Here is a 27752-nt window from a genome sequence, read left to right as displayed (position 1 = left end):
TGTTATTATATAAGGGAAAGGTAGGGTACTCGCTGGCTGTGTCATTTTAAAAAGCCATAAAAAATGATCACTTAACATTTTATGGAAAAATACCCAGGCACTTAGAGAAATTTCACAAAAAAGAGACTCCATATTTTGATATATTTAATGCCTAATTTCCAAGTAGAAAATATTACTCTTATCTAAATAAATCTTGAACACTTCAGATAAATTGAAAATTTGTATGCCAAGTGTTTTTTCCTATTGCGAATGAATCAATAATTTTGAACTTCATTCCATATGCCTCTTTAATTTATAGTGAATAAAACAATACTGATTTTTCAAAAATTAATACACAAGCTCAAGCTACCAAGTTTCCAAATTATGATATTTCCAATGGCAAATGAAATAACATGCTGTCCGTGCAGTTAGTGATTTTAGGCAATTTGAACATCATGATAAAAGGAGTGGGGAGGGGGGGATTCCAAGCAGTGTTATAATTAAAGGTCTGTTGATTCTTCAGTTTAAATGCCATTGTTGAAAGATTTTTCACTCAGATGTCAAAGTCTGTGGCCAGCCAAAATTTGGCATGCTAGAACTCAGCCCAGGGAAACATTGTGTTCTACTGATTTAAAAACCAAAATCTGTTAAGAACAGAAATGTTGGTCTTGGGCTGATTTCTCATGAATCAGAGCCAGAGAATAGCCAAATACCACCTCCTCTTTACGAAAGGAAGTAGTGCAGGTGGATGTTAACGTGAAATGTGTGTTCAGGTGGAAAATGAAGGGAAATGATCGTTAGATGTCATCATACAGTACATTGGGTTAAAGTTTTATATAATTAAAGCATGGTTCTTTGAGAAGTTTGAAACATTTTAGAAGCATCTTCTAGCTAATATTTCATGGATGATTAAATGGGGAGCAGAATTTACCTACCTTCCAAGATTTGCATATTCAGGTCCAGTTTCTCCAGTCACGTCTCTTGTGACTGCAAAAACTTGAAGCAAACTTTATTTGCTTAGCTCACTGCCTAGAAATATATTTTCAAACACCATGTTTTCTTTTCTTTAATTTGAAGGTTACAAACCAGTGACCTGTGAGCTGCATCGAACTAGCCTATTGAAAAACAATTTTGTCTGTATAGTATTTTCAAATAATTTGAGAGTTTGAGCCAACCTTTAAAGATCAAGATCTCACAGAAAAGAAATCCAGATCTTTTCCAGGTTCTCTTGAAAATGTGGTGAGCTTGAAATATTAGACCTGCATTTTTACACAGGACCAGTATCTGGAACTGGGTAGTAACTGTTCCCTTCAGACAAGCCATGTTGTCTCCAGTTAGACAAAGTACCTATTGCCCCACATTTTATGTCACATCCACTAAACTCATTTACTCTATCACCCTGGCTCCTAGAGGCACTTCACTTTTCTTTCTTTGCTTACAGTATATATATTGTTTCCTTGCTTTCTTTGCTTCTGGTATTAAGTTTTAAAGCTTCCAAAAATTTCTTTCCAATAAATGATAGTATTGCAAAGGCTATGCACACTGGTGATCAACAAAGCATTACTGAAAATGATAAAAATTAGAATGCAATAAAAATGTCCAAAAATAGGGAATTGCTTAAAACTATGTTGATATATCCATAGAATGGAATACTATACAGGGCTTAAAAATATATGTCTTGAAAGAATGAAGGTTACAAAACAATTTGTACAGCAAGACTCCTGTTTTGTACAAGAAAAAATATTTATGCACAGAGGAAGAAGGCTAAAGTGATGTCTCAGGGCAGGCTTAAAAAATGTACACGTATACAAAAAATATATAAAAATAAGTAAATAAATAAGCCCCAAGGATATCTATTCTAGATCCCCTGCCATATGATTTCTTTACTCCATTTTTACCCAACAGTTGGAACATATCCTGAAGCTATTTTTCATCTCTGTATTTGAAGCTGATTATTCTTCTTGTCTTTATTCTTTAGAGGATACAATTAAGAATAAGAATGTCAGAGTTGTTTTAAATACTTGAGAAGCCATTCCTGATTGCCCACATACTAGACTACCACCATGGCAAAGAAAGAGAACCAATTCCTGTGTTGACCTGGAATTGGTTTGTTCTTCTAAAGTACCCTTTGCTGATACCAAAAATTATTCAAAACATTTTGTAAACATCTTGGAGCAGAAAAAGTTCACATAAATATGCACTTTATAATATGAACACAGAAACTCTCAGGGGCTGGAACTGAAACTCATCATTGCAAAGGAATCAACTTTGTGCCAACAAGTAAAAGCCGTCTAAGCATTTATGGAAATTACTCTGATCCCAGCACTTAGCACAATGCCTGGCAGATAGGAGAGCCTCCAAAAGTATTAGTTAAATATGAATAAATTTGCACTCCCACCAAAAAAACAATTGACTTGCACATCAAAAAGTCAGTCATCTTTTTAATAAAAATGAAACAATAAAATTTGAACTTTACTCATAGAACTTCCAGACGTAGGTCGGGTGCCTCAGAGTTAATAATGCCGTAAATTTTTCCCACCAAAAAATAGTTTGTTTATGTGTGGGCCTGAGTATATGTATGAGTTTAGGGAAACAGTAGAAAGGGATAAGAGGCAGTCCTTTTTGTTGTTGTTGTTAACATCTTCATTGGAGTATAATTGCTTTACAATGGTGTGTTAGTTTCTGCTTTATAACACAGTGAATCAGCTATACATATACATATATCACCATATCTCCTCCCTCTTGTGTCTCCCTCCCACCCTCCCTATCCCACCGCTCTAGGTGGTCACAAAGCACTGAGCTGATCTCCCTGTGCTATGTGGCTACTTCCCACTAGCTATCTATTTTACATTTAGGAGTGTATATATGCCCATGCCACTCTCTCACTTTGTCCCAGCTCCCCCTTCCCCCTCCCCATGTCCTCAATCCACTCCCTACATCTGCATCTTTATTCCTATCTTGCCCCTAGGTTCTTCAGAACCATTTTTTTTTTTAGATTCCATATATATGTGTTAGCATACAGTATTTGTTTTTCTCTTTCTGACTTACTTCACTCTGTATGACAGACTCTAGGTCCACCCACCTCACTACAAATAACTCAATTTCGTTTCTTTTTATGGCTGAGTAATATTCCATTGTATATATGTGCCACATCTTCTTTATCCATTCATCTGTCGATGGACACTTAGGTTGCTTCCATGTCCTGGCTATTGTAAATAGAGCTGCAATGAATATTGTGGTACATTACTCTTTTTGAATTATGGTTTTCTCAGGGTATATGCCCAGTAGTGGGATTGCTGGTTCGTATGGTAGTTCTATTTTTAGTTTTTTAAGGGAACTCCATATTGTTCTCCATAGTGGCTGTATCAATTTACATTCCCACCAACAGTGCAAGAGGGTGCACCCTTTTCTCCACACCCTTTCCAGCATTTATTATTTGTAGATTTTTTGATGATGACAATCCTGACTGGTGTGAGGTGATACCTCATTGTAGTTTCGATTAGCATTTCTCTAATGATTAGTGATGTTGAGCATCCTTTCATGTGTTTGTTGGCAATCTGTATATCTTCTTTGGAGAAATGTCTATTTAGTGCTTCTGCTCATTTTTGGATTGGGTTGTTTGCTTTTCTGATATTGAGCTGCATGAGCTGCTTGTAAATTTTGGAGATTAATCCTTTGTCAGTTGCTTCATTTGCAAATATTTTCTCCTATTCTGAGGGTTGTCTTTTCGTCTTGTTTATGTTTTCCTTTGCTGTACAAAAGCTTTTAAGTTTCATTAGGTCCCATATGTTTCTTTTTGTTTTTCTTTCCATTTCTCTAGGAGGTGGGTCAGAAAGGATCTTGCTGTGATTATGTCATAGAGTGTTCTGCCTCTGTTTTCCTCTAGGAGTCTGATAGTGTCTGGCCTTCCACTTAGGTCTTTAATCCATTTTGAGTTTATTTTTGTGTATGGTGTTAGGGAGTGTTCTAAATTCATTCTTTTACATGTAGCTGTCCAGTTTTCCCAGCACCACTTATTGAAGAGGCTGTCTTTTCTCCACTGTATATTCTTGCCTCCTTTATCAAAAATAAGGTGACCATATGTGTGTGGGTTTATCTCTGGGCTTTCTATCCTGTTCCATTAACCTGTATTCCTGTTTTTGTGCCAGTACCATACTGTGTTGATTACTGTAGCTTTGTAGTATAGTCTGAAGACCAGGACCCTGATTCCTCCAGCTCTTTTTTTCTTCCTCAAGATTGCTTTGGCTATTCAGGGTCTTTTGTGACTCCATACAAAGTGTGAAATTATTTGTTTTTGTTCCATGAAAATACCATTGGTAATTTGATAGGGATTGCATTGAATCTGTAGATTGCTTTGGGTAGTATAGTCATTTTCACAATGTTGATTCTTCCAATCCAAGAACATGGTATATCTCTCCATCTGTTTGTATCATCTTTAATTTCTTTCGTCACTGTCTTATAGTTTTCTGCATACAGGGCTTTTGTCTCCTTAGGTAGGTTTCTTTCTAGGTATTTTATTCTTTTTGTTGCAGTGGTAAATGGGAGCATTTCCTTAATTTCTCTTTCAGATTTTTCATCATTAGTGTATAGGAATGCAAGAGATTTCTCTGCATTAATTTTGTATCCTGCTACTTTACCAAATTCATTGATTAGCTCTAGTAGTTTTCTGGTAGCATCTTTACAATTCTCTATGTATAGCATCATGTCATCTGCAAACAGTGACAACTTTAATTCTTCTTTTCCGATTGGGATTCCTTTTATTTCTTTTGCTTCTCTGATTGCTGTGACTAAAACTTCCAAAACTATGTTGAATAATAGTGGTGAGAGTGGCCAACCTTGTCTTGTTCCTGATCTTAGAGGGAATGGTTTCATTTTTTTTTACCATTGAGAATGATGCTGGCTGTGGGTTTGTCATATATGGCCTTTATTATGTTGAGGAAAGTTCCCTCTATGCCTAGTTTCTGGAGGGTTTTTATCATAAATGGGTGTTGAATTTTGTCAAAAGCTTTTTCTGCATCTATTGAGATGATCATATGATTTTTCTCCTTCAGTTTGTTAATATGGTGTAACACATTGATCGATTTGTGTATATTGAAGAATCCTTGCATTCCTGGGGTAAACCCCACTTGATCATGGTGTACGATCCTTTTAATGTGCTGTTGGATTCTGTTTGCTAGTATTTGTTGTGTATTTTTGTATCTGTGTTCATCAGTGATATTGGCCTGTAGTTTTCTTTCTTTGTGACATCTTTGTCTGGTTTTGGTATCAGAGTGATGGTGGCCTTGCAGAATGAGTTTGGGAGTGTTCCTCTCTCTGCTATATTTTAGTAGAGATTGAGAAGAATAGGTGTTAACTCTTCTTAAATGCTTGATAGAATTCGCCTGTGAAGCCATCTGGTCCTGGGCTTTTGTTTGTTGGAAGATTTTTAATCACAGGCTCAATTTCAGTGCTTGTGATTGGTCTGTTTATATTTTCTGTTTCTTCCTGGTTCAGTCTCGGAAGGTTGTGCTTTTCTACGAATGTGTCTATTTCTTCCAGGTTGTCCATTTTATTGTCATATAGTTGCTTGTAGTAATGTCTCATGATCCTTTGTATTTCTGCAGTGTCAGTTGTTACTTCTCCTTTTTCATTTCTAATTCTATTGATTTGAGTCTTCTCCCTTTTTTTCTTGATGAGTCTAGCTAATGGTTTATCACTTTTGTTTATCTTCTCAAAGAGCCAGCTTTTAGTTTTATTGATCTTTGCTATTGTTTCCTTCATTTCTTTTCCATTTATTTATGATCTGTTCTTTATTATTTCTTTTCTTCTGCTAACTTTGGGTGGTTTTTTTTGTTCTTCTTTCTCTAATTGCTTTAGGTGTAAGGTTAGGTTGTTTATTTGAGAGGTTTCTTGTTTCTTGAGGTAGATTTGTATTGCTATAAACTTCCCTCTTAGAACTGCTTTTGCTGCATCCCATAGGTTTTGGGTTGTTGTGTTTTCATTGTCATTTGTTTCTAGGTATTTTTTGATTTCCTCTTTGATTTCTTCAGTAATCTCCTGGTTATTAAGTAGTGTATTTTTTAGCCTCCATGTGTTTGTATTTTTTACTTGTTTTTTCCTGTAATTGATATCTAGCCTCATAGCGTTGTGGTCAGAAAAGACACTTCATACGATTCCAATTTTCTGAAATTTACCAAGGCTTGATTTATGACCCAAGGTATGATCTATCCTGGAGAATGATCCATGAGCACTTGAGGAGAAAGTGTATTCTGTTTTTTTTTGGATGGAATGTCCTGTCAATATTAATTAAGTCCACCTTGTTTAATGTATCATTTAAAGCTTGTGTTTCCTTATTTATTTTCATTTTGGATGATCTGTCCACTGGTGAAAGTGGGGCGTTGAACTCCCCTACTATGATTGTATTACTGTCGATTTCCCCTTTTATGGCTGTTAGCATTTGCCTTATGCATTGAGGTGCTCCTATGTTGGGTGCATAAATATTTACAATTGTTATATCTTCTTCTTGGATTGATCCCTTGATCATTATGTAGTGTCCTTCTTTGTCTCTTGTAATAGTCTTTATTTTAAAGTCTATTTTGTCTTATATGAGAACTGCTACTCCAGCTTTCTTTTGAGATTTCCATTTGCATGGAATATCTTTTCCATTCCCTCACTTCCGTTGTTTATGTGTTCCAAGGTCTGAAATGGGTCTCTTGTAGATAGCATATATATGGGTCTTATTTTTGTATCCATTCAGCCAGTCTATGTCTTTTGGTTGGAGTATTTAATCCATTTACATTTAAAGTAGTTATTGATATGTATGTTCCTATTCCCATTTTCTTAATTGTTTTGGGTTTGTTATTGTAGGTCTTTTCCTTCTCTTGTTTTTCTTGCCTAGAGAAGTTCCTTTAACATTTGTTGTAAAACTGGTTTGGTGGTGCTGAATTCTCTTAGCTTTTGCTTGTCTGTAAAGGTTTTAATTTCTCTGTTGAATCTGAATGAGATCCTTGCTGGGTATAGTAATCTTGGTTGTAAGTTTTTCCCCTTCATCACTTTAAATATGCCCTGCCACTCCCTTCTGGCTTGCAGAGTTTCTGCTGAAGGATCAGCTGTTAACCTTATGGGGATTCCCTTGTGTGTTATTTGTTGTTTTTCCCTTGCTGCTTTTAATATTTTTTGTTTGTATTTAATTTTTGATAATTTGATTAATATGTGTCTTGGTGTGTTTCTCCTTGCATTTATCCTGTATGGGACTCTCTGTGCTTCCTGGACTTGATTGACTATTTCCTTTCCCATATTAGGGAAGTTTTCAACTAATCTCTTCAAATATTTTCTCAGTCCCTTTCTTTTTCTCCTCTTCTTCTGGGACCCCTATAATTCGAATGTTGGTGCATTTAATGTTGTCCCAGAGGTCTATGAGACTGTCCTCAATTCTTTTCATTCTTTTTTCTTTATTCTGCTCTGCAGTAGTTATTTCCACTATTTTATCTTCCAGGTCACTAATCTGTTCTTCTGCCTCAGTTATTCTGCTATTGATTCCTTCTAGAGAATTTTTAATTCCATTTATTGTGTTCTTCATCATTGTTTGTTTGCTCTTTACTTCTTCCGGTTCGATGTTAAATGTTTCTTGTATTTTCTCCATTCAATTTACAAGATTTTGGATCATCTTTACTATCATAACTCTGAATTCATTTTCAGGTAGACTGCCTATTTCCTCTTCATTTGTTGGGTCTGGTTAGGTTTTACCTTGCTCCTTCATCTGCTGTGTGTTTCTCTGTTTTCTCATTTTGCTTAACTTACAGTGTTTGGGGTCTCCTTTTCACAGGCTGCAGGTTTGTAGTTCCCATTGTTTTTGGTGTCTGCCCCCAGTGGCTAAGGTTGGTTCAGTGGGTTGTGTAGTCTTCCTGGTGGAGGGGACTGGTGCCTGTGTTCTGGTGGATGAGGCTGGATCTTATCTTTCTGGTGGGCAGGACCGCATCTGGTGGTGTGTTTTGGGGTGTCTGTGACCTTATTATGATTTTAGGCAGCCTCTCTTCTAATCAGTGGGGTTGTGTTCCTGTCTTGCTAGTTGTTTGGCATAGGGTGTCCAGCACTGTAGCTTGCTGGTCATTGAGTGGAGCTGGGTCCTAGCATTGAGATGGAGATCTCTGGGAGAGCTTTCACCATTTGATATTATGTGGAGCTGGGAGGTCTCTGGTGGACCAATGTCCTGAACTCAGCTCTCCCACCTCAGAGGCACAGGCCTGACACCTGGCTGGAGCACCAATACCCTGTCAGCCACATGGCTCAGAAGAAAAAGGAGATAAAAAGAAAGAAAAGGAACTTTCCTGGTGGTGCAGTGGTTGGGAATCCACCTGCCAATGCAGGGGACATGGGTTCGATCCCTGGTCCGGGAAGATCCCACATGCCGGAGCAACTAAGCTCGTGGGCCACAGCTACTGAGCCTACATGCCACAACTACTGGAGCCCATGCACCTAGAACCTGTGCTCTGCAACAAGAGAGGCCACCACAATGAGAAGCCTGTGCACTGCAATGAAGAGTAGCCCCTGCTCGGCGCAAACAGAGAAAGCCCATGCGCAGCAATGAAGACCCAATGCAGCGAAAAATAAATAAATTTCAAAAATATAAAAATAAATAAAATAAAATATTTACCAAAAAAAGAGAAAGGCACAAATAAAATTAAAAAGTTATTAAAATAATAAAAATTATTAAAAATTAAAAAAAATAAAAAGTAATTTTAAAAAAACGAAAGAAAGAAGAGAGCAACCAAACCAAAAAATAAATCCACCAATGATAACCAGTGCTAAAAACTATACAAAACAAAACAAAACAAAACAAAACAAAAACAGAGAGACAGAACCCTAAGACAAATGGTAAAGGCAAAGTTATACAGACAAAATCACACAAAGAAGCACACACATACACACTCACAAAAAGAGAAAAAGGAAATATATATATATATATATATATATATATATATATATATATATATATTAAAAAAAAGGAAGAGGGCAATGAAATCAATAAACTACCAAATCTACCAATGATAATAAACTCTAAATACTAAACTAGGATAAACGTAAAACCAGAAACAAATTAGATGCAGAAAGCAAGCCCCAGGTCTACAGTTGCTCCCAAAGTCCACGGCCTCAATTTGGGGATGATTTGTTCTATTCAGGTATTCCAGAGATGCAGGTACATCAAGTTGATTGTGGGGATTTAATCCACTCTTCCTGAGGCTACTGGGAGAGATTTCCCTTTCTCTTCTCTGTTTGCACAGCTCCTGGGCTTCAGCTTTGGATTTGGCCCTGCCTCTGCGTGTAGGTTGCCTGAGGGCATCTGTCCCTGCCCAGACAGGAGGGGTTAGAGGAGTGGCTGATTAGGGGGCTCTGGCTCACTCAGGCCACGGGGCGGGGTGGGGGGAGGTTACGGAATGTGGGGCGAGCCTGCAGCAGCAGAGGCCAGCATGACGTTGCAACAGCCTGAGGCATGCCATGTGTTCTCCCGGGGAAGTTGTCCCTGGATCACAGGACCCTGGCAGTGACGGGCTGCACAGGCTCCCAGGAGGAGAGGTGTGGATAGTGACCTGTGCTTGCACACAGGCTTCTTCCAGCAGCAGCCTTAGAATTTCATGCCCATCTCTGTTGTCCGTGCTGATAGCCGTGGCTCACGCCCGTCTCTGGAGTTTGTTCAGGTGGTGCTTTGAATCCTCTCTCCTCATGCACCCCGGAACAATGGTCTCTTGCCTCTTAGGCAGTTCCAGACTTTTTCCCGGACTCCCTCCCAGCTAGCTGTGGTGCACTAGCCCACTGCAGGCTGTGTTCACACAGCCAGCCCCAGTCCTCTCCCTGGGATCCGACCTCTGAAGCCCAAGCCTCAGCTCCCAGCCCCTACCTGCCCCAGTGGGGGAGCAGACAAGCCTCTCAGTCTGGTAAGTGCCGGTTGGCAGTGATCCTCTATACAGGAACCTCTCCGCTTTGCCCTCCACACCCCTGTTGCTGGGCTCTCCTCCATGGCTCCGAAGCTTCCCTGCCACCACCCCCATCTCTGCCAGTGAAGGGGCTTCCTAGTGTGTGCAAACTTTTTCTCGTTCACAGCTCCCTCCCACTGGTGCAGTCCTGTCCCTATTCTTTTGTCTGTTTTTCCTTTTTTCTTTTGCCCTACCCAGGTACATGGGGAGTTTCTTGCCTTTTGGGAAGTCTGAGGTCTTCTGCCAGTGTTCAGTAGGTGTTCTGTAGGAGTTGTTCCACATGTAGATGTATTTCTCTGATGTATTTGTGGGGAGGAAGGTGATCTCCACATCTTACTCTTCTGCCATCTTGAATGTCTCTCCAGAGGTAGGCCTTTTAAAGATGAGTTCAATGATGAAGAAAGACTCCAGCTCTGAAATATGCCTCTTCACCATTACTAATTTGACTGCTTTGACCATCTATCTCCACTTCTCTAGATCAGTCTTTACCTTTGGACTCCATAACATCTGTTTTCATGATTCTCCTGTTCATCTGAATGCTCCTTATTGCCCCTTCATGCATTCTTCCTTCATCTGCCCACAAAATGTAAGTTTGCCTTTCTTTCTTCCCTCACTGCATTATTGAAGTCTGTGAGCAGTTTTAGCTTCATCCAGACATTTGGATCACCTCCCTGAAGATCTGAGTATCTAGTCCTAGCTTGTAGTCTCAGGTACCACAGACATGGTACCAGCTGCCAAGTAGACAATCCCACCTGGATGTGCCACCAAGAGCATCTCAAACTCCTACTGCTATCCTTCGAGTATGCTAGAAACTAATCAAATCAACCCCAAATACAGTTCATGCTTTACTACCTCCATGCTTTTATTCATCCCATGCTCCTTGCTTAAATCCTAATAGTTGGAACTTTTCCCACATTCCAAAGTCCATCTCAAACACTGCCTTCCTAGGGTAACTTTTTTCAGTGTCCATCATCAGATGATATTCCTCAAGCCACTGAACCTACGGAATTTTGTTAGCAACACTTTATGATAATGGCCTTATTTTGCATTGTATTTTAGTTATGTGGTGTTTATTTTCTCCCATATCTAAAAATTAGGGTTATGACTTCTTATTCATCTTTGTAACTATTTTCTAGATCTTAGGTTCTAACAGAGTCTTTTACTCATAGCAGGTGCTCATTAAATATATATTGAATTAAATTGGGTTTATGTATCAGTGGTCGTATGTGCGTTAGGGTTTGAAAGACCCAGAAAACCCACCTGCCCAAAGTGTCTCCCCTACTTTCCAGGCCATAATATCTTGCTTTGGAGACTTGCTCTTCTACAAATGGGAATTTTCCACTAAGTTGTGTCTCTTCATTCCCTAGAAAGTAAACTATTGACTAGCTAAGTTACTCTGCCTTCTAAGATCTACTCATTATCTCCTAAGAGGGAGCAAAGTCTTGAAAGAACAGGCAGAGGTCAGGTATGTTCTCCAGGTAGTAACACATAGGAAAATGTACCTGAGACAGGTAGGGTAATGGAGAGTAGCTTGGGCTGTATCACTTTCTAGCTGTATGCCTTACATTTCTTAGCTGTAAAATGGGATGATAATAATATTTTCTACCTGACAGAGATGTTATGAGACTAAGTAAATAGTACTAAACTGTAAAGAATAAATACTAAACAATAAAGTACTTAGAATAATATCTGGCACACTCTAAGTGCTAAGTATTAAGTATTCCTATATCTGGCATATATAGTATATATAATCATGTGTATATTAAGCATATATGTATATACCTAATACATATACGTATACATTTAACAATTATTATGATTGTAATTGTTATGTCACCCCATGAACCTGATGGCACATCCCAAAGAAACTCCTAGATAGCCAGAGACTTTCTGGGGATGGAGAGTGTAAAAGAAAATAGAACAGCCTTTGTCAGACAGACCAAGGTGTGACACACAGCGCTGCCACCTGTCAACTCTGCGCCTTGGGGAAGTTACTTAACCTCTAGAAGCCTCAGCTTCTTCATCAACAAAACCAGAATGCCTTCTTTTACATATGCTTTGAGGATTAAGTGAGCTTTTGTTCTCCCCAGTGATTTTAAGATTGGATCTGATTCTTTGGGTGATTCCTATCCTTTTTCTGAACTTCACAGTTGTTTTCTTGATACATTAGATTCCAGACTTTTTGTTTTGAACCAAACTTGAAAGAAATGGGTGGCACTGTTCAAAAAAAAAATGGTGGCAGTACCAGTTAATAATTTCAAAATATCAATAATTTAACGCAGTAGTGAAATATTGAAATGTTCACCAATTAATATGCACCAAGCCTGACAGACAGCAAATACTTATCAAACTGTGGCTAAATCCTTAATCTAGAAAAAACTTACCAGTCAGAGCAGGTTTTGTTGCTGTTGTTGTTGTTGTTTTTAATGAAATATGTTCTATCTATGGAAATAATTAACTGTACTAATCCACAGGTTTTACAGTTGATCATTTTTTTTAAGTACAAGAATTTAGATTTTTACTGAAAACAGAAAGTCCTTTCCATGTAGTCCTATTAGAAAGGATTTTTGTTTGGGGGGAGGGATGGGAGTGGAGGGGGGAAACAAAGGAGGGAAAATGGTCTTGAAAATATCTACAAACTCCCAGATATTTGGATCTGAAAGAAAAAGAAGCTTGGCATGTACTTCTCACATTTAGTCCTGTAGTTGTAGTGCTGTGATGTGGCACTCAATGCTCTAGGGGACCTCGAGCAAGCGTTACAAATGCAACCAAAAGTCTCATAAAAACAAGCCTCTTAACAGTATGTGAGCTGGTCTGCAATGGCCTCAGGAAATCCCCCCAGCTATTCACGTCCTTTTTACCCACTACATTCTCTGACTCAAAGGGAAACCTCACTTCACCTCCTTGACCAGAATTGAGCAGACATTGATTTGGTTACCCAGTGCTTTACTTATTCATTTATTAGTCTTCATCATTTGTATTCCACTAGAACAAAAGAATATATCTCTGCTTTGCATTAATTTAAGTTTAAGGATGTGCAAATGCGGGTTTGTGAGAGAGTGCATATTTATGTTTATGTAATTTGTGTGTAGCTTGCTTTAATTTAAAATATTTGCCGTCAAAGCTGTAGTACATACTCACCATCACCTTCATTGTGCAGAATGATTCTGCTTGACATACTAGCTGAATTCCTAAAAATGTTGCATGTAAAGTGAGCTTTTTAGAAGAGAATCATGTTTTTCTATTTACTTCTATAATTAGTCAGGTTATGTGTCACATGGGAAAAATAAGTGGCCCAATCCATAATTTAAAAAAAAATTAAGAATTGCAACTTTCACCTCAGTGACAATGATGCCTTTATCTATGGCCACTTTATGTGGCTTAATTGCCCCCAAGAAAAGCCAATGAGAATTGAATCCAATTAAAAAGCAGATATTTTGGAAGCAAATGCTATGTGTAAACCACTGTACTGGAGGCATTGGGAAATTCAGAGAAGTGTAAGTCAGGGTTTATCCTCAGGGAGCATATAGTCTAGTTAAGGGTGCACAACAGAAAAGATGGGATTGTATACAACAATTAAAGATTTAAATAACAGTTCTAGATATTTAGATATGTTCCTTGCACAATTACATTAATGATTTATATTAAAATATACCAGGTAATTTCCCTTCCATTGGAAGGACTCATTGATTAGGTACCACCTATTCTTAGAGCTACTGAGTGGCAACAGGGCATGGGCTCTTCATCTGAACTCGACTCATAGGTTAGTTTAAACAAAGTTTGGGCAATTCAAGCAATAATAATTTGCATCATGGCAAAATACATGTTCCTGTCTTTTGAAATGTTGAACACCCAGTAGCTTTGCTACAGATTTTCCTTCAGGAATGCTTGTTGAACTAATAGACATTTCTAAGTAGATGTTTGATGTTAAGCAACCAAGGAATGGCCTTTGAAGATATTTTCACTCCTCAATACCAGCTTTGGATGCTATGTTGCTTTTATTTTGAATTTGTTTTTACTTAGGGAATATTGGCCAGAACAGAACCATAATAAATTCTGCAGCAGTGTCTATTTAATGTATAACTGATCATAATTGACCCAAAGATCATATAGGGATTTAAAGGAAATAACATCCTTTGTTACCACCTAACTATAACCTGACAAAAAGATTAATGTAAGTTAAGGAGAAAACCATGGTGGTATATATACAACTTAAATACCTGAAAGTGTGCAGGCTACCATCTGCAGTATTTCCATATATACCTTTACTCTTCTGTTGAAGTGTAAATAATAGCATCAATAGTGCCAAGCAAATGGGATCTTTAGCTTACAAAGCATTTAGAATATATCATTCCTTTTGATCCTCAACTTGTGATCTCAACAATTTGTGAGATTATTAAGTCACGTATCCACATTTTACAAGTGAAAAATCTATGAATTTAAAAGGGCAGATGACTTGCTTAAGGACACAGAGTTCTTAAAAGGTGCAGCTGCTTCCCCTCATGCACACGTTGTGACTGGCTCAGAGGAAGTAGCAATCCAAACAGAATCTTTTCCACACCACAACTGTCCTGCAAGGCACCAGGCACCGAAGAGTTGCCAAAATGTGACATTTGACTTTAATCATGAGAGGATGGAAGAGCCCTCAGGCCAAAAGGCATACCTACTATGATTTCTTGCAAGAAGGAGAAGGGATGGTTAGCTATCTTTTATAAGATATTTTTTTCCTGCATATACAGAGCCCTTGATAAATACGGTAAATTTTCATTACTAAGAAATTGGACAAAATCCTGATGATTTTCCATGAAAATCATGGTTGTCTCTGAACTGGTTGTGTGAGAGTTTTTTTGGCTCTTTAAGAGGTTGGACTTCAATATCTAAAAAAGTCTCAATCCTGATCTGGACAACCCTTCCCACCTACCAGGATTTATATCTTTTCCATTGAAAAATCTGTGAATATAATCAGTTGTCTTTGAGCTGGCTTCCTGGAGCTTCTTACTTACTTAACAATATGGTATGGGGCTTCCCTGGTGGCGCAGTGGTTGAGAGTCCGCCTGCCGATGCAGGGGTCACGGGTTCGTGCCCCGGTCTGGGAAGATCCCACATGCCACGGAGTGGCTAGGCCCGTGAGCCATGGCCGCTTCACCTGTGCGTCCAGAGCCTGTGCTCTGCCACTGGAGAGGCCAAAACAGTGAGAGGCCCGCGTACCGCAAAAAAAAAAAAAGTATATGGTATGGAAATGAAAGAGATCATGGGCCGCTTTACTAAAACTGAGTGGCACTGGGAATTTATAAAGAAGTATGACTCTGAATCTCACAAGCCACAGGCTTTCATTGGTGATATAGCATTCAAAACTGCCCCTGCATTTTGCTACCTGATGAACAAATTAAAAAATTCAGCACCTGGTTCTAGAAGCTAAAAATGTCAGTGGGTCCTCCATTCATTATCACATCCTTTAAAAGTCTACAGACTTCCAGGCTTCATTTTTGGCTTGGAGAATTAGAACTGACATTTGAGCTTCTTGAACTTTTTTTACTCTTATTTCTTCAGAGCCTCAGTTAATGTGAAATATCAAGGTGATATCCCCAACACCTTGGTCCCAGGACACTTGCAATCCAAATTGATGTTTCTTCCATAATAATAATGCTGCAGTTTTAAAGTATATAGTGTTTTCATATTCATGATCTTATTATGTCCTATATTAGCCTTTTGCATAGACAGAGCAATGATAATAATACTAATAATAATACTAATACTACTAATAATATAATATTGTCATCCCCATTTTGTATGTGATGAGACGAACTAAGAACGTGATCTAAGGTCATATAGCGGGCAAGCAACAGAGCCACAATTAAATTACACCCAGATGAACAGGTGATATCACTCAGAGTCCAACATGTTTTTCACTTGCCAGATCTCACAGATTTGCCCTATGATTCTCAGCTAGACTTTAGAATTATCTAAAGAGCTTATTAAAACAGAGGCACTCAGATAGTCACCTCTGAGTGTCTGATTCAGTAGGCCTAGAGTAGGGTCCAAGAATTTATTTTTCTTACAAGTTTCTAGACAATACTGATGCTGCCAAGAACCACTCTTTTAGGAGCACTGTCCTCAGACTGTATGCATATCTGAGTGGGAAGTCCTAAGAAGAAAGTTTGTTTTGCATGATGTTGCCTTATGCTACTTCTTTTCTCCATTTCTGACCTCCACTAGGAAAAAGTAGAACAAATTTGGGGTGGGGCTAGCAAGAGAGCACCTCACTGTTTAGAATAAGTTTCGATCTTCTTGCACTCAAGAATTACACAGCAAAACCCTTCAGTTTGCTTCTAACGAAAATCTCCCGTTGACTGTGGTAGATTAACTTGGAGAGGAGTACCGACCCACCAATGAAGAGCTGCTGTAAGACTGGACATAGGCAAGTGTGATTAGATGGATCCATAGGCAACTGATCCATTAACCAATAATCTTTACATATATTTCTCCATGTCAACTTAGGAGGAAATTCTTAAGGGCAAGAAGGAGAGACCCATTCTTGACCTATCCTAGTCAATATTCTTCTGAAGACTAGTAAGAAATCTTGTATCACAAACTCAGTTTGAATCAACAAGGTAATATATCTGCTTTAAAAAAAAAAAAAAAAGCTAAGAAATATTTTAGCTGTGTTGTGAAATAATGTCCAGGTCAAGGTAGCTGATAGTAGGGCTGGTTCCTCTGGAAGCTCTAGGGAAGAATCCATTTCCTTGCCTTTTCTAGCTTCTGGAGACCATCTGCACTCCTTGGCTCATGACCCCTTCCACAAATAACTCCGACCTCTTGTTTCTGTCATCACATCTCTTACTATTAGCTCTGACCCTCTGTCTCTCTCTTATAAAAACCCTTGTGATTACATTTAGATCACATCCACAAGACTCCTTTGCCATATAAGGCAACATTCGTAGGTTCTGGGGATTAGAGATATCTTTTTCCGGGTCATTATTCAGCCTACCACAGTTCCTCTGTGGCATGTCTATCAGACTACACATGGAACACAGAACCCCTTTCTCAGCACCAGAGTTTAAGAGCCCCTTTAATAAAAATACGTCCAAAAGGAGGGTGGTCAGGACTATGAAAGGCAAGCGTGTGACAGCCATGTTGCCCACTGTGGCTGAGGAGGGCATGGGACCAAGAAACAGACAAACTGGGTTCCAGAACTTATCAGATAATATGTCTAAGCCACTCAGCTTTTCTCTGTAAACTGAAAGAAGCAGAGAATCTCCTAAATACCACCTAGGGCTAAGATTCTGTGCTTTTATAAAATTTATCATGCTGTTTCTAGATGACATTTAAATTTAAAACCAAGAGTTTATTTTCTATCTCTAATATTCAGTATAAATATTGTCCACTTTTCTTTTGAATTAAAAAGTCACTTAAATTTTGAATTTAGAATGTGTTATCCAAGGACTTCTTGCTATAAAAATAGTGGTGAGGCTATCAAAATCTCTAGTATAAGTGCTTTTCCCTTGCTAATTCTTAAATATCCTACCCAATAATACTACTTTAGTCTAAGCATCAAATCACTAGTCTTAGGGCAATACGTATACCCCTTTTACATATTGGAAACTCGAGGTACAGAGAAAATAAATTGCAATTGCATATGAAGAACTAAGACAGTTAACAGTTGTTACCTCCAGCTTTTCTGAGATATCATCTACTACCACGGCCAGATGTGATACCAGACAATATGTTAAGTATGCCAAGCGAAGTGTACAGACCTTGTCCCGAAGATGTCAGTCTCAAAGCATGAGAAACAAACTACAGGACAGTCACTGAATGACTGCTGTCATTATTATAGGGGTCAAAGAAGTGGGAAAGGGCTCGGGTTTTATTCTTTTTTTAAAAATTAATTTGGTTTGTTCTCCGATAAGGGCATGGAAGTTGACCACTGATTCTCAAAAGAAAACAGGTCTAGTTTGATACAAATCTCTCTGCAGCATTAGAGTCATCCCACAAACACCAATTTCAAATGATGATTTACAGAGGGTCACGAAGAATAATTTGGAGGAAGTTTATAGGAAGGAAAGCTTTGAGAGCTGAACCAGAAAAGGTGCTTGAAAGTAAATCAAATTATGTCATACATTGAATTATGGCATTTATTATTATGTGCAGAGTATGCATGGAATTTTGAACTAAAAGCTGAGGAAGCAAAGGTCTAGACACTCTCATGCATAGTAAATAAATTAACCCTTTATTCTTTTTCTTTCTATGCTCCTTATATTTGGTGACTTGTTCATACAAATGTACACTGAAAAGGACTAATAAAACACGCTCTGCCATGGATGCACTTAACTATTTGTGCACATGACTAAAATGGATGCCTCTAGGAGATTTTCTTTGGTATCATGTAGACACAGTCAGTATTTCAAAGGTCAAGAATTCTTTGGGAAAAAGAGGTGGTCTGTGTGTGTTTATGACTGTCAAACTTTCCTAAGCTTATTAAATTGGGAACACTTGTCCTTTTCTTCTTTATTTGAAGATTATTCTAGTAATATGTTTGGTGAAGAAAAATGCTGCTAAATAAGTCAGGGGCTAATAACTGGATTAATGACTGTTCTAAAACCTATGAGTTCAATATACTATGCCATTCGGGACCTAGTCTTACTTTCTACTTTAAAAGATCAGTTTTCATTGCTATTTTTTATGCTGGAAACTGCACAGTATACGGAAATCAGCTTATCATGAGCAGGTCATCAGGTCTTGAAATATCTGTCCATGAGAAAAAAAATGATTGGAATCCTGTCACCAAGGAAATGGTTTAAAAATCTGTTTATTTCAGTGCCAAACAAAAATCTCAACTAGTTATCTTTATTTTGCAATGACTTTAGTTCTTTTGACCATTCATTCACTTATTACATGGCTACTATATACTAATCATTTAGAAAAAAGAACACCCTAGATGATTATACAAACCTTAAATATAAATATATGTTTGTGTGTGTTCCTATGCTTTTTTAAAGAGCACATTTGTGACAGGAAGTGAAGAATGGCATAGTCAGGAAAAAATTAAAGAGACACGATGTAATTATCTGAACTGGAATTAAGCCAATTAATAACCCATGTGCTAACACTACCCTCAAAGTGCTGAAAATGCCATCAGATATTTAAATGCCCTGGGTGGTCATAGCCAGCGATCTTCACCTCATCCATTTTCAGCACCATCCAGGGACATGGCTGACCCTGGCTTCTGAGGAAGGGCTGCCACCTGAAGTGAGCTACAGAGGAGGTACAGATTGTATAGTCCTAGCACAAGATTCTCTCAGGTGATCGTGAATGGATTTGCACTTATTTTGTAATGAAATCGAAACACTGGTGTTTTAGGCATTTGCTCATTTATTCAACACATATTTACTGAAGACCTACCGTGTGCCAGCCCAGCATTATGGCTAAGAATGCAGGCTTTAAAGTCAGACTGCCTGTGTTTCATCTCTGGCTCCACACTTATTAGCTGTGTGCTCTTGAACAAGTCACCTAAATCTTCTATGCCTTGATTTTCTTTTCTATGAAGTGAGGATTTGTAGTACCTAATTCATAGGGTTGTTGTGGCACTAAAATATGATGAAAAATGTTAAGTACTTAGCAGAGAGCTTATCACAAATCGAGTGCTCAGTGATATGTTGGTTATTATTATTATTAGCCAGGAAATATACCAAAGTCTGGAAACAAAGAGATCAAACACCCCTCAGATAATCCTTGAAGTTTAGATTCCAGAATTTAGGGCTTTTAAACTTTACCCTTTCCAGCAGAAGTCTGTGTTAGACTTCTGGATCTGTATTAGATCCTTGCTTTGCTATGTGCATTCATGTCTTGAACCTGAATGCTTTGAACATAATACACTCAGCACATCCAGAGTATGCAGTTTTGTTTATTCACACCCTCATTTTCTGCCTTCCTCAATAAAAGCTACCACGTAATGACCAGCCACGGATTCTATCTGTGTTAGCTCATGTCATCCTCAAAATAACCTTATGGGATGGATATTACCACCTTTTACAGACAGGGAAACTGAGACTCTGAGAGCAGCTGTGACTTACACAATTTTACAAAGGTCTGTTTGACTCCAAAGCTCGTTCCCCTTTCACGCAGGTCACCTAAAACGCATTCACTAAGGACTGCACTGTTCTGCCTTGGGTTCTTGCCTGTCAGGTGCTTTGAGACCTGCAGGAGGACCTACCAATGTCAAAATCACTGATTCCTCCTCCCCCTAAATTGATTGACTGTGGACCGTATGTTTTAGACATGTCACAGCAGCCATTGTTAAAGAGGTTGTCATGCAAATAAACTAAATTACTCTGGCCATGACTTCTCTCTGATTACTTGCCTTTGAGTGGGCTCCCAGGTGCCTGACATTTCTTTCAGTTTTCTTCTGTCACCCTAAGTAGCAACGTCGTTGCTGAAGCATGACTGAGAGTTTTCACTTTTATATACACCATGATTCTTGTTTTAGGACAAGAGACTTAATCTCTCCAGTAACATCTGATAGAACTGTTCTCTTCATAAGCACCCCTTTCCCCCTTAAAAAAATTCACCTTCAATTTTCTACTGTAAGAGGAAGATCCTTACTGAATATGATCATATATGTCCAAAAAAGATACCATCAAATACATAGGCAGATAATACAGTTTCCCCCTTTCTATTTTAGTAGCTCGTTTCAATTGAAATATATAGAAAAAGTTGCCTATAGCTAATCTTCCAGGTAGAAAATCTCATCAGTGATTGAAAATGACACTGTAAACTGAAAGATTCAGTCTCTTTCACCTACAGTGTGCCTATATTTTAAAAATGAGTTGTATGAAAGAACACATCTTTTTACATTGTGATGTATAGCGGACGATATTCACAAAGAGAATTGCAAACTCTGAGAGAGGTCTTTGTAGATTGATCAACTGGCCTTCACTAGCTTGGAATGTGGCACCAGCTATACCTTGCTGAGACTGGGCCTGTACAATGTAATGTTTTTCTGCTTTTCTCTGAGAATGAATTAAGCACTTAAATCCCTATCCCTAAAATTCAAAATGAACCCCCAAAAATTTCCACTTAGCTATTTAGACATTTTTAAGAATTAGAGGTCTGTGCACTAACTGTATAGGTGGAAGAATCTTATTATTATGAAGACAAGGGTGATTTCCATACCTGTTGGGCCAGAATCTTTAAAGAAAGCTGGAAGTTGGCTGGTATGATGGAAACAGCACTGGTGGGCCACTGGAGCCCTCGGTTCCAATGTCGACAATGCTGTTGCCTTTATGATTTATTAGCCTGAGTCTCTGGCCCTCAGTTTCCTCATCTGCTAAATTAGGGCGTTGGTGAGATTGATCTCTGTGGCTTTTCCCGGCTCTGGTATTCTCTGGGTCTGCAAATCGCCTTCAGTGTCTGCCATAGTCTGCCTTGCCAGCTCTGTTTGTCACAAAGATTAATCCATTTTAACTGTACCTTGGAGTGCTCCCGAGAGAGAAGGATGGATGGATTGTTTTGCACCTATTATTGCATCAGAACTTTTGCCTTTTTAGACGAGATCGTGCAGTGCCTAAATTCTGTCTGCCTGTCTGCCCACTGACTTTGTGCTGATCTCTTGCCACCGTTCCTCTTCTTCCAGCATCCATCTCCCTCCAAGATCTAGACTCGGCATCCGACTGTACCTGTCTTGTTCTCTGCAGCATCTGTCTGCTACACTCCTAGACCATCGTTAATAAACTTTCACACATTACACACAGACCCTAATATGCTGGCACCTGCACATAAATATCTACATTGATAAAACTAGGGTAGAAAACTCTATTTTTTAAAAAGACCTCTATCTAGTGCCATTTACATTTGCACTTTTTGTTTAGTTGTAAGTTTTAATAGTTCCCCCTTTGAGGATTTGTCAGTAGGAGCAGTATTGCTTATCAGAACACACCAACAGTCTTTTTGTAATATTCGCTTTTCCCCTTTGGTTCAGCCGAGCCTGCTGACAGATCATTCAAATTCAATTGTTTTATGTCTAAGCCGAACAGCTAATTAAAGTAGGGATGATTAACCTGACTGGCAGTGTCGCTCTCCCTCTCGCGCTCTCTCTCTCCCTCTCCCTTTCTCTCTCTCCCTCCCTCCTGTTCCAATCAGTCTTTTTCTCACACTCTCTCTCTCTCCTTCCGTGTCTCTCTCCCTCTGTCTCTCTCCCCCTCTCTCTCTCTCCCTCTCTCTCTCTCTCTCTCTCCCCCACCTCTTCCTCTCGGTCTCTCCCTCCCTCGGTTGGTCTCTCTCTCTCTCTCTCTCTCTGTCTCTTGCTCTACTGTTTTTTTTTTTTTTCCTCTCTCTCTCTCCTAAACGTGGTCTGCTTGCTGATGGCAGAATGGCACTCGGAGATTTGTGCATTGTGTCTGGTTTCCTACGGGCAGGCTGACCCAGTGCCTCCAGGGACTTATCAATAGACCACTCAGAAGAGACACAGACAGGAGAGAGGAGGAGGGGTGGGGGGAGAGAGAGAGAATCAATATCAAGAATAGAAGGAGCTCCGAAGCCATTTTTTTTTTAAAGAAGTATCGGGACTTGGGAGAGGGTGACAAAGAAGGTTTTTCAAAGAGGCAGTGGAGGAGGTTCTAATAAATTTGGAAGGAAACAGTTCCCTGTCTTGGGAAAAGGAGAACTCCTGACTGATTAGCATTCACACCAGGTATGAGATGTTCGCTACCCCTTATCACTGTGTCGCAACCGAGATGGAAAAGCCTTTTTTTTTTTTTTTTTTAAGAGACCTAGGGAGCATGTATTTCGCTGTGTTTGTTGTTGGGGGGTAAGGGGGTGGCGTGAGATCTGTGGGCATTTGTGTATGGGAGCAGAAAGAATGGAAGCAGTACAACGGGGGGTGGGAAAGAGTATGGACTATGTTACTGTCTTCCCTGTCTTTGTGCACCCCTGGGGGGTTACCCAAGTTCATTTCTAGCAGGTGGATTTAGACGGGAGTTACTTAACGCTTGACCGCCAGTTTTGAAAAAAAAAGAAAAAGAAAAAAAAAACGCTGCTTCCTATGTCTATTAAAGGAAGCTCCAATTTCTCTCTCTCTCTCTCTCTCTCTCTCTCTCTCTCTCTCTCTCTCTCCCCCTCTCTCTCTCTCTCTCTTCCTCTCTCTCTCTTCCTCTCTCTCTCTGCCCCCCCATCTCTCTTCCCCTCTCTCCCTCTCTCTTCTTTTTTTTCCTCTTCTAACCAGACAGCGGGAGGGTTCCTGGCTCCCAGCCAGCCCAAAAGCCTCTAAGTGTTTTGCACTTGTTTCAGGGAGTAGCTGCCCGGGGATTTTTCAGCATTTTCACTAGAGAACAAAGAGTTCTTTACAAAGGGAAGGGGTGGGGGGGGGGCAGTGAGCTTAATGTCTGATATATGTTTTTCTATTTTTATTAGTTTTTCGCCTAAAAAGAGAGAGACAGGAACAGAACATTCACTCTATAAAGACACAAAGACATTCAAAAGAAATCCAGTTATCTTTTCTCCGCATCACCCCAATATATATACATAAAAAAGGAAAAGGAAAAAGACTAATTAAGTTGGATATGTTGCTCTTTTCTCATCTTTTAATCTTTCTAAATCCAACTGTTCTATGCTCACTCTATGCTATTTTTTTCTACTCACAATAAAAGTTGTTCAGGATTCATCCTCTGCTGTCATCTCTTTACCCATTCTGGGTCCCTAAAATCCTGTGGAGGAGAGAACAAGACTCCACAAAATAATCAATTTAGTGGCAAGAATATCTTCTACTTTTGCCACTTAGGTAAAAAGTTAATTATGGGATTTGGGTTCCCAAAATACCAATGGGGTACATTAGTTCATTCGGTCTCACAAGTTTTTGCATCCGTTTAAAAGGTACCGCTTGTGTCACTTGTCAGTTATTAAGAAAAGGTACTAAGGGAACAGATATTTGTATTTTATTTTTGTTTCTACTTAATGACGTAAATTACAAAACCCCCAGAGAGATTACTGCCCCATCCGTGATACACTAGTTCAAGCGAAATATAGTCTAGACAGAGATTTTTCTACGATTCTGATTGCCACGTAGCTTTGCGTGTTCTCCATTTGATTTTTTGCCTATGCATGTATATTTTCACCATGAATTTGTGTTTGTAGCAAACATTCCAGAATGCTTATCATTTTCAAATTAATGCTCCAACAAAAGAAGAAAGAAATCATGTGAACTGTCTGTGCAAGACGTGTAAACAATTCCACCTTATACATATGCTGTACATTTATATCTTTATACTGACATCCTGGAATGATAAACTCAAGAAAATGTTTTCTTTCTAAAAGTTCTCCTCCTAATGAATTTATATTTCAATTGTTATTTGGAAATCTCTTTAAGATACTTAATAGACACAAAACTGAACAGGGGGAAAATTCACAAGCACCACAAAAATTCTTAAATATACATTATGTACAGCACCTAACTACAGATAACTATTTTACTAAGTGGAAACCAGATACAACAGTTGTTTCAAGATTCAGAAACTCTTTTCTTCTTTTTTTTTTTTTTTTTTTTTTTTCGTTCACTGAAAGTATAATCTGTTCCTGTCCCTGGGGTGGGAAACTGTAGGGAAAATATATACATTTTTCCATATTTTTAGAATACATTTAAGTAACTGCTTCTTAAGGGTGTAATACATATCAGGGCAGAGAGTGGTGTCTAGTCAATAAGCCCTTCTGGCTGGGAGGTGTGAGCGCCTTATGTTTGAAGTAACTTGATAACAAGGAGTCTTTTCGGGAAACCTTACTGTGTATGTGTTGCCTCAGTAATGACCCACCAGAGAAAAAACAAGAGCTAGGTGGCCAGTGTTTGCACTTGAAGTCGCTGAAAGACATTAGAATTAGGGGAACTTTTGGCGAATCCAAATTTTTCTAGGGTAACTCACTTCTTACCGTTATGTGTTTTCCTCAGGAAAATTCTTATATTGCCTTGAGACTTTTCTGTATTTTTGTAGAGATTTTTAATGCTCTTAAGAGTGCTTAAGGAGAAAAAGATCTTTAAAAAGAAAGTCATCAAAATAAGAGAAAAGAAACTCGGTCTTGAAAAAGTTTTATATTGAAGGCAAGAGCTTTTTTTTTTTCCCCTTTTGGCTTGTTTCTGATTTTTTTTTTCCCCTTGAACTCTTTTGTTGCTGTGGGCTGTTGTGTTTGCATTTTTGTTTTTTGTTTTGTTTTTTGCTTGTGCTTTTTTGTTGTTGTTGTTGTTGTTCTATTTTTAATGTGACCAAGGGGGTCTAGGAAAGAGACAGAGGGGCTACTGGAAGAGGCTGTTACTGAAAGCTGCACTAGCCCCTCTTGATCCCAACTCAGGCAGCTCCTATCAGCCAGTTGTGCCGCCAGGAGTACAGTGAAAGGTGATAGCTGTCATTCTGGGATTCTTCGTGCATCTGACCTGAGAGTAACACATTCACAGTCGAGGAGAAAAGGGAAAAAAAATAGAGGAGGAGGAAAGAAAAGCTCTTTGAGCTGGAATACACTGGCCCTTTCTTCCTGTAGGCAATCCGCTCCAGTTCTTGGCGACGTGTCCTGCACTATCAGATATCATATGACTTTTTATTTAGATTCCTTTTCGGAGAATGGCCTGTTAGGACTCTGTTTGTTTTCTTTTATTTAATTTCCTTCTCCCCTCACCCGCTAGTTTTGTGTATCTGTGTGTGCGAGAGAGTGTGTGTGTGTGCATGCATATGTGTGTGCAATTTTTATCTTTGTTTTTGTTCTGTTGATCTGATGCTTTCTTTAAGGACAAAGCTTTAATTATTTCAGTGTACTGGTTTAATCATTTGCCAAAAAGAAACCTCATTCTAGGCTTTTGGGGGGTCCGTTTTTAGACATGTCCATTAACACATGAGACTGGAAATCCTAAATGCTTGCTGGTCGGCCCTTGGCCCATTCCCTCACCTTAATTTCACCCTCCCCCTCATCAGCATGCACAATAGTATAAGTTAGGAAACACCTGTGCTGAGTTGAGAGGGAAATAAAAGTAGAAGCAACTTCTTCAAATCTGCACTCCTAGTTTCACTTTAATAAACTTTTTTTAATCACTGATTTTTTTTTTTTTTTTTTTTTTTGGCACCCTCTGCTGAGCTTGAAAGCATCAGAGATACTGAACGATGTGTCTGTGGAGCTTTTGTGAGGCCAGCTGAGCACCCCTGGAAAGTAGAGCAGGGGCTGAAAGTCATTCAGTGACTTAAGAATTAAGTGAGAGATTTAAATAAGATCTGTGAGATCTGTGGGCCAGGCAGGGTTTGGTGATAGATGGTAAAATGGAATACTTAGGGATACTCAAAGAGGAGAAAAAATTTCCAGTCAGGGTAACACAGGCATTCCTGCTGCAATTAGGGCCTTAAAAACTGTATTTAAGCCAATTTTTATTCTGTGTAACTCAAAATTTAACTAATAGATATGTGATTGCCTTCCTCTCCATGCCTGCTATGTAAAACAGAGGAATTATACTGACATTATTCCTGGGTTTCTCCTAAATTTTTGATGTATTTCTTTTTCAGTTTTCAAGAGTTCAGATTTTAGTTAGCAAAAGAAAAACATAACTTCTCTAGGTGTGCAAATAGATTCCTATGCATTATTCTTATCAATTCATAACCTATCTATACGTAACATAATATATCCTATTTGTATCAGGATTTTTTGGGGATAGTAACAAGCAAGACTGCCTTGAAGTTACAGATGACCATTACATTCTTTAAACTTATAGTTTTTCGTTCCTTGTTACTCTCCCCCAAATTATTTTTTACAGACCTTAAATATCTACTGCCTTATCTTAGCCCAAGGTGAATTTTGTTGAAACTTAGAGGGAATTTTATTCCACCTCTTCAAGAGTATCCAAAAGGGAAGAGGGAACTATTTTTCGTTCAACAAAAATTTTAGAAGCCTTTCTTTTCCCCAGCAGAAAACTCCAAAACAGCTTTGTCTCAGAACGTTAAACTTGGCATGGATCAGAAATGTGAGTTTTGCTTTGTTTGAGGAAATTTGTTTTTGAAACAACAATGTTATAAATATTTTTAAATTGCCTGCTGAGCATGCGCTGTGTCTGACTTTATTCATAGTTTTAAACACACACCAAAGTGCAGTCTTCTGAATGGCCACAGGTAAGGCTGTTGATTTGTAGGATCTTTCTCAGAGCCACCTTCAGTGAGTCTACTCAGTTTTCCAGAAGGGAAAAGGGCGAGAGCTGAGTTTAAACCTGGATTCCCTTCTAAAAACCATAGAGCAAAAGTAGATTCCCCCATTAAGGCTTGCACATTATACTTAGGGTAAGTACTATTCAACTTTCCTTTCTTATGGGAGTCGCCTGCCTTAACTTTTCGGCTTACTACTAGCAGAGTAAAATAAGAAAAAATTTGAACTCAATGAGGTATTTGACTGAAGTAGAAAATTTGCAGATTTTTAAGGGCATTTATTGTGCATAAATTTGGGGATCCGAGAATTTGCCAGTGAAAAGATAGCAGCTCTGTGCTTACAGAGCAAAGATGTGCTAGTCTGAACATGCCTGATCTCATCTGGAACCGAAAGCTAAATCTAGGTGGGCCTGTAATAATACCAGAAAAAGAACACATGTATCTTTTGTACAACCTTTTTTTTTTTTAAAAAAAAAAAGCAGGCTTCCAAAGGGAATGACAAAGAAGTAGGTTCTCCTCTTGCTGAATAAGTAGTCATACTTTGCTCCAGGAGATATATATTTCCAGTTGTTTTGGGTTGTTTTGTTTCATTTTGTTGTTGTCATCCCTGTGGAAGTATATTCTTTCCTGTCGGTGACTGTTAACACTTTACATTTTTCAGAATGCTTTATTT

At 38.7% G+C, this 27752-nt stretch overlaps 1 protein-coding gene across 4 annotated transcripts in view; it reads left to right on the top strand.

Moving 5' to 3' along the window:
- The window catches only part of ZBTB20 (zinc finger and BTB domain containing 20), a 288208-nt gene that overhangs the window by 148274 nt on the left and 112182 nt on the right, over nt 1-27752 (top strand). Inside the window, exon 1 of one of the 4 annotated variants that reach the window (XM_060099881.1) lies at nt 26852-26904. The exons of the other annotated variants lie outside the window; for them this stretch is intronic. The gene's annotated coding sequence lies outside the window, so the exon portion shown is untranslated. Of the gene's footprint in view, nt 1-26851; nt 26905-27752 lie in introns of those variants that run through there. 4 annotated transcript variants of the gene reach the window in all.

Source organism: Mesoplodon densirostris, chromosome 5 (assembly GCF_025265405.1).
Source record: "Mesoplodon densirostris isolate mMesDen1 chromosome 5, mMesDen1 primary haplotype, whole genome shotgun sequence".
NCBI lineage: Eukaryota > Metazoa > Chordata > Mammalia > Artiodactyla > Ziphiidae > Mesoplodon > Mesoplodon densirostris.
This window is presented reverse-complemented; position numbering and strand designations above follow the sequence as displayed.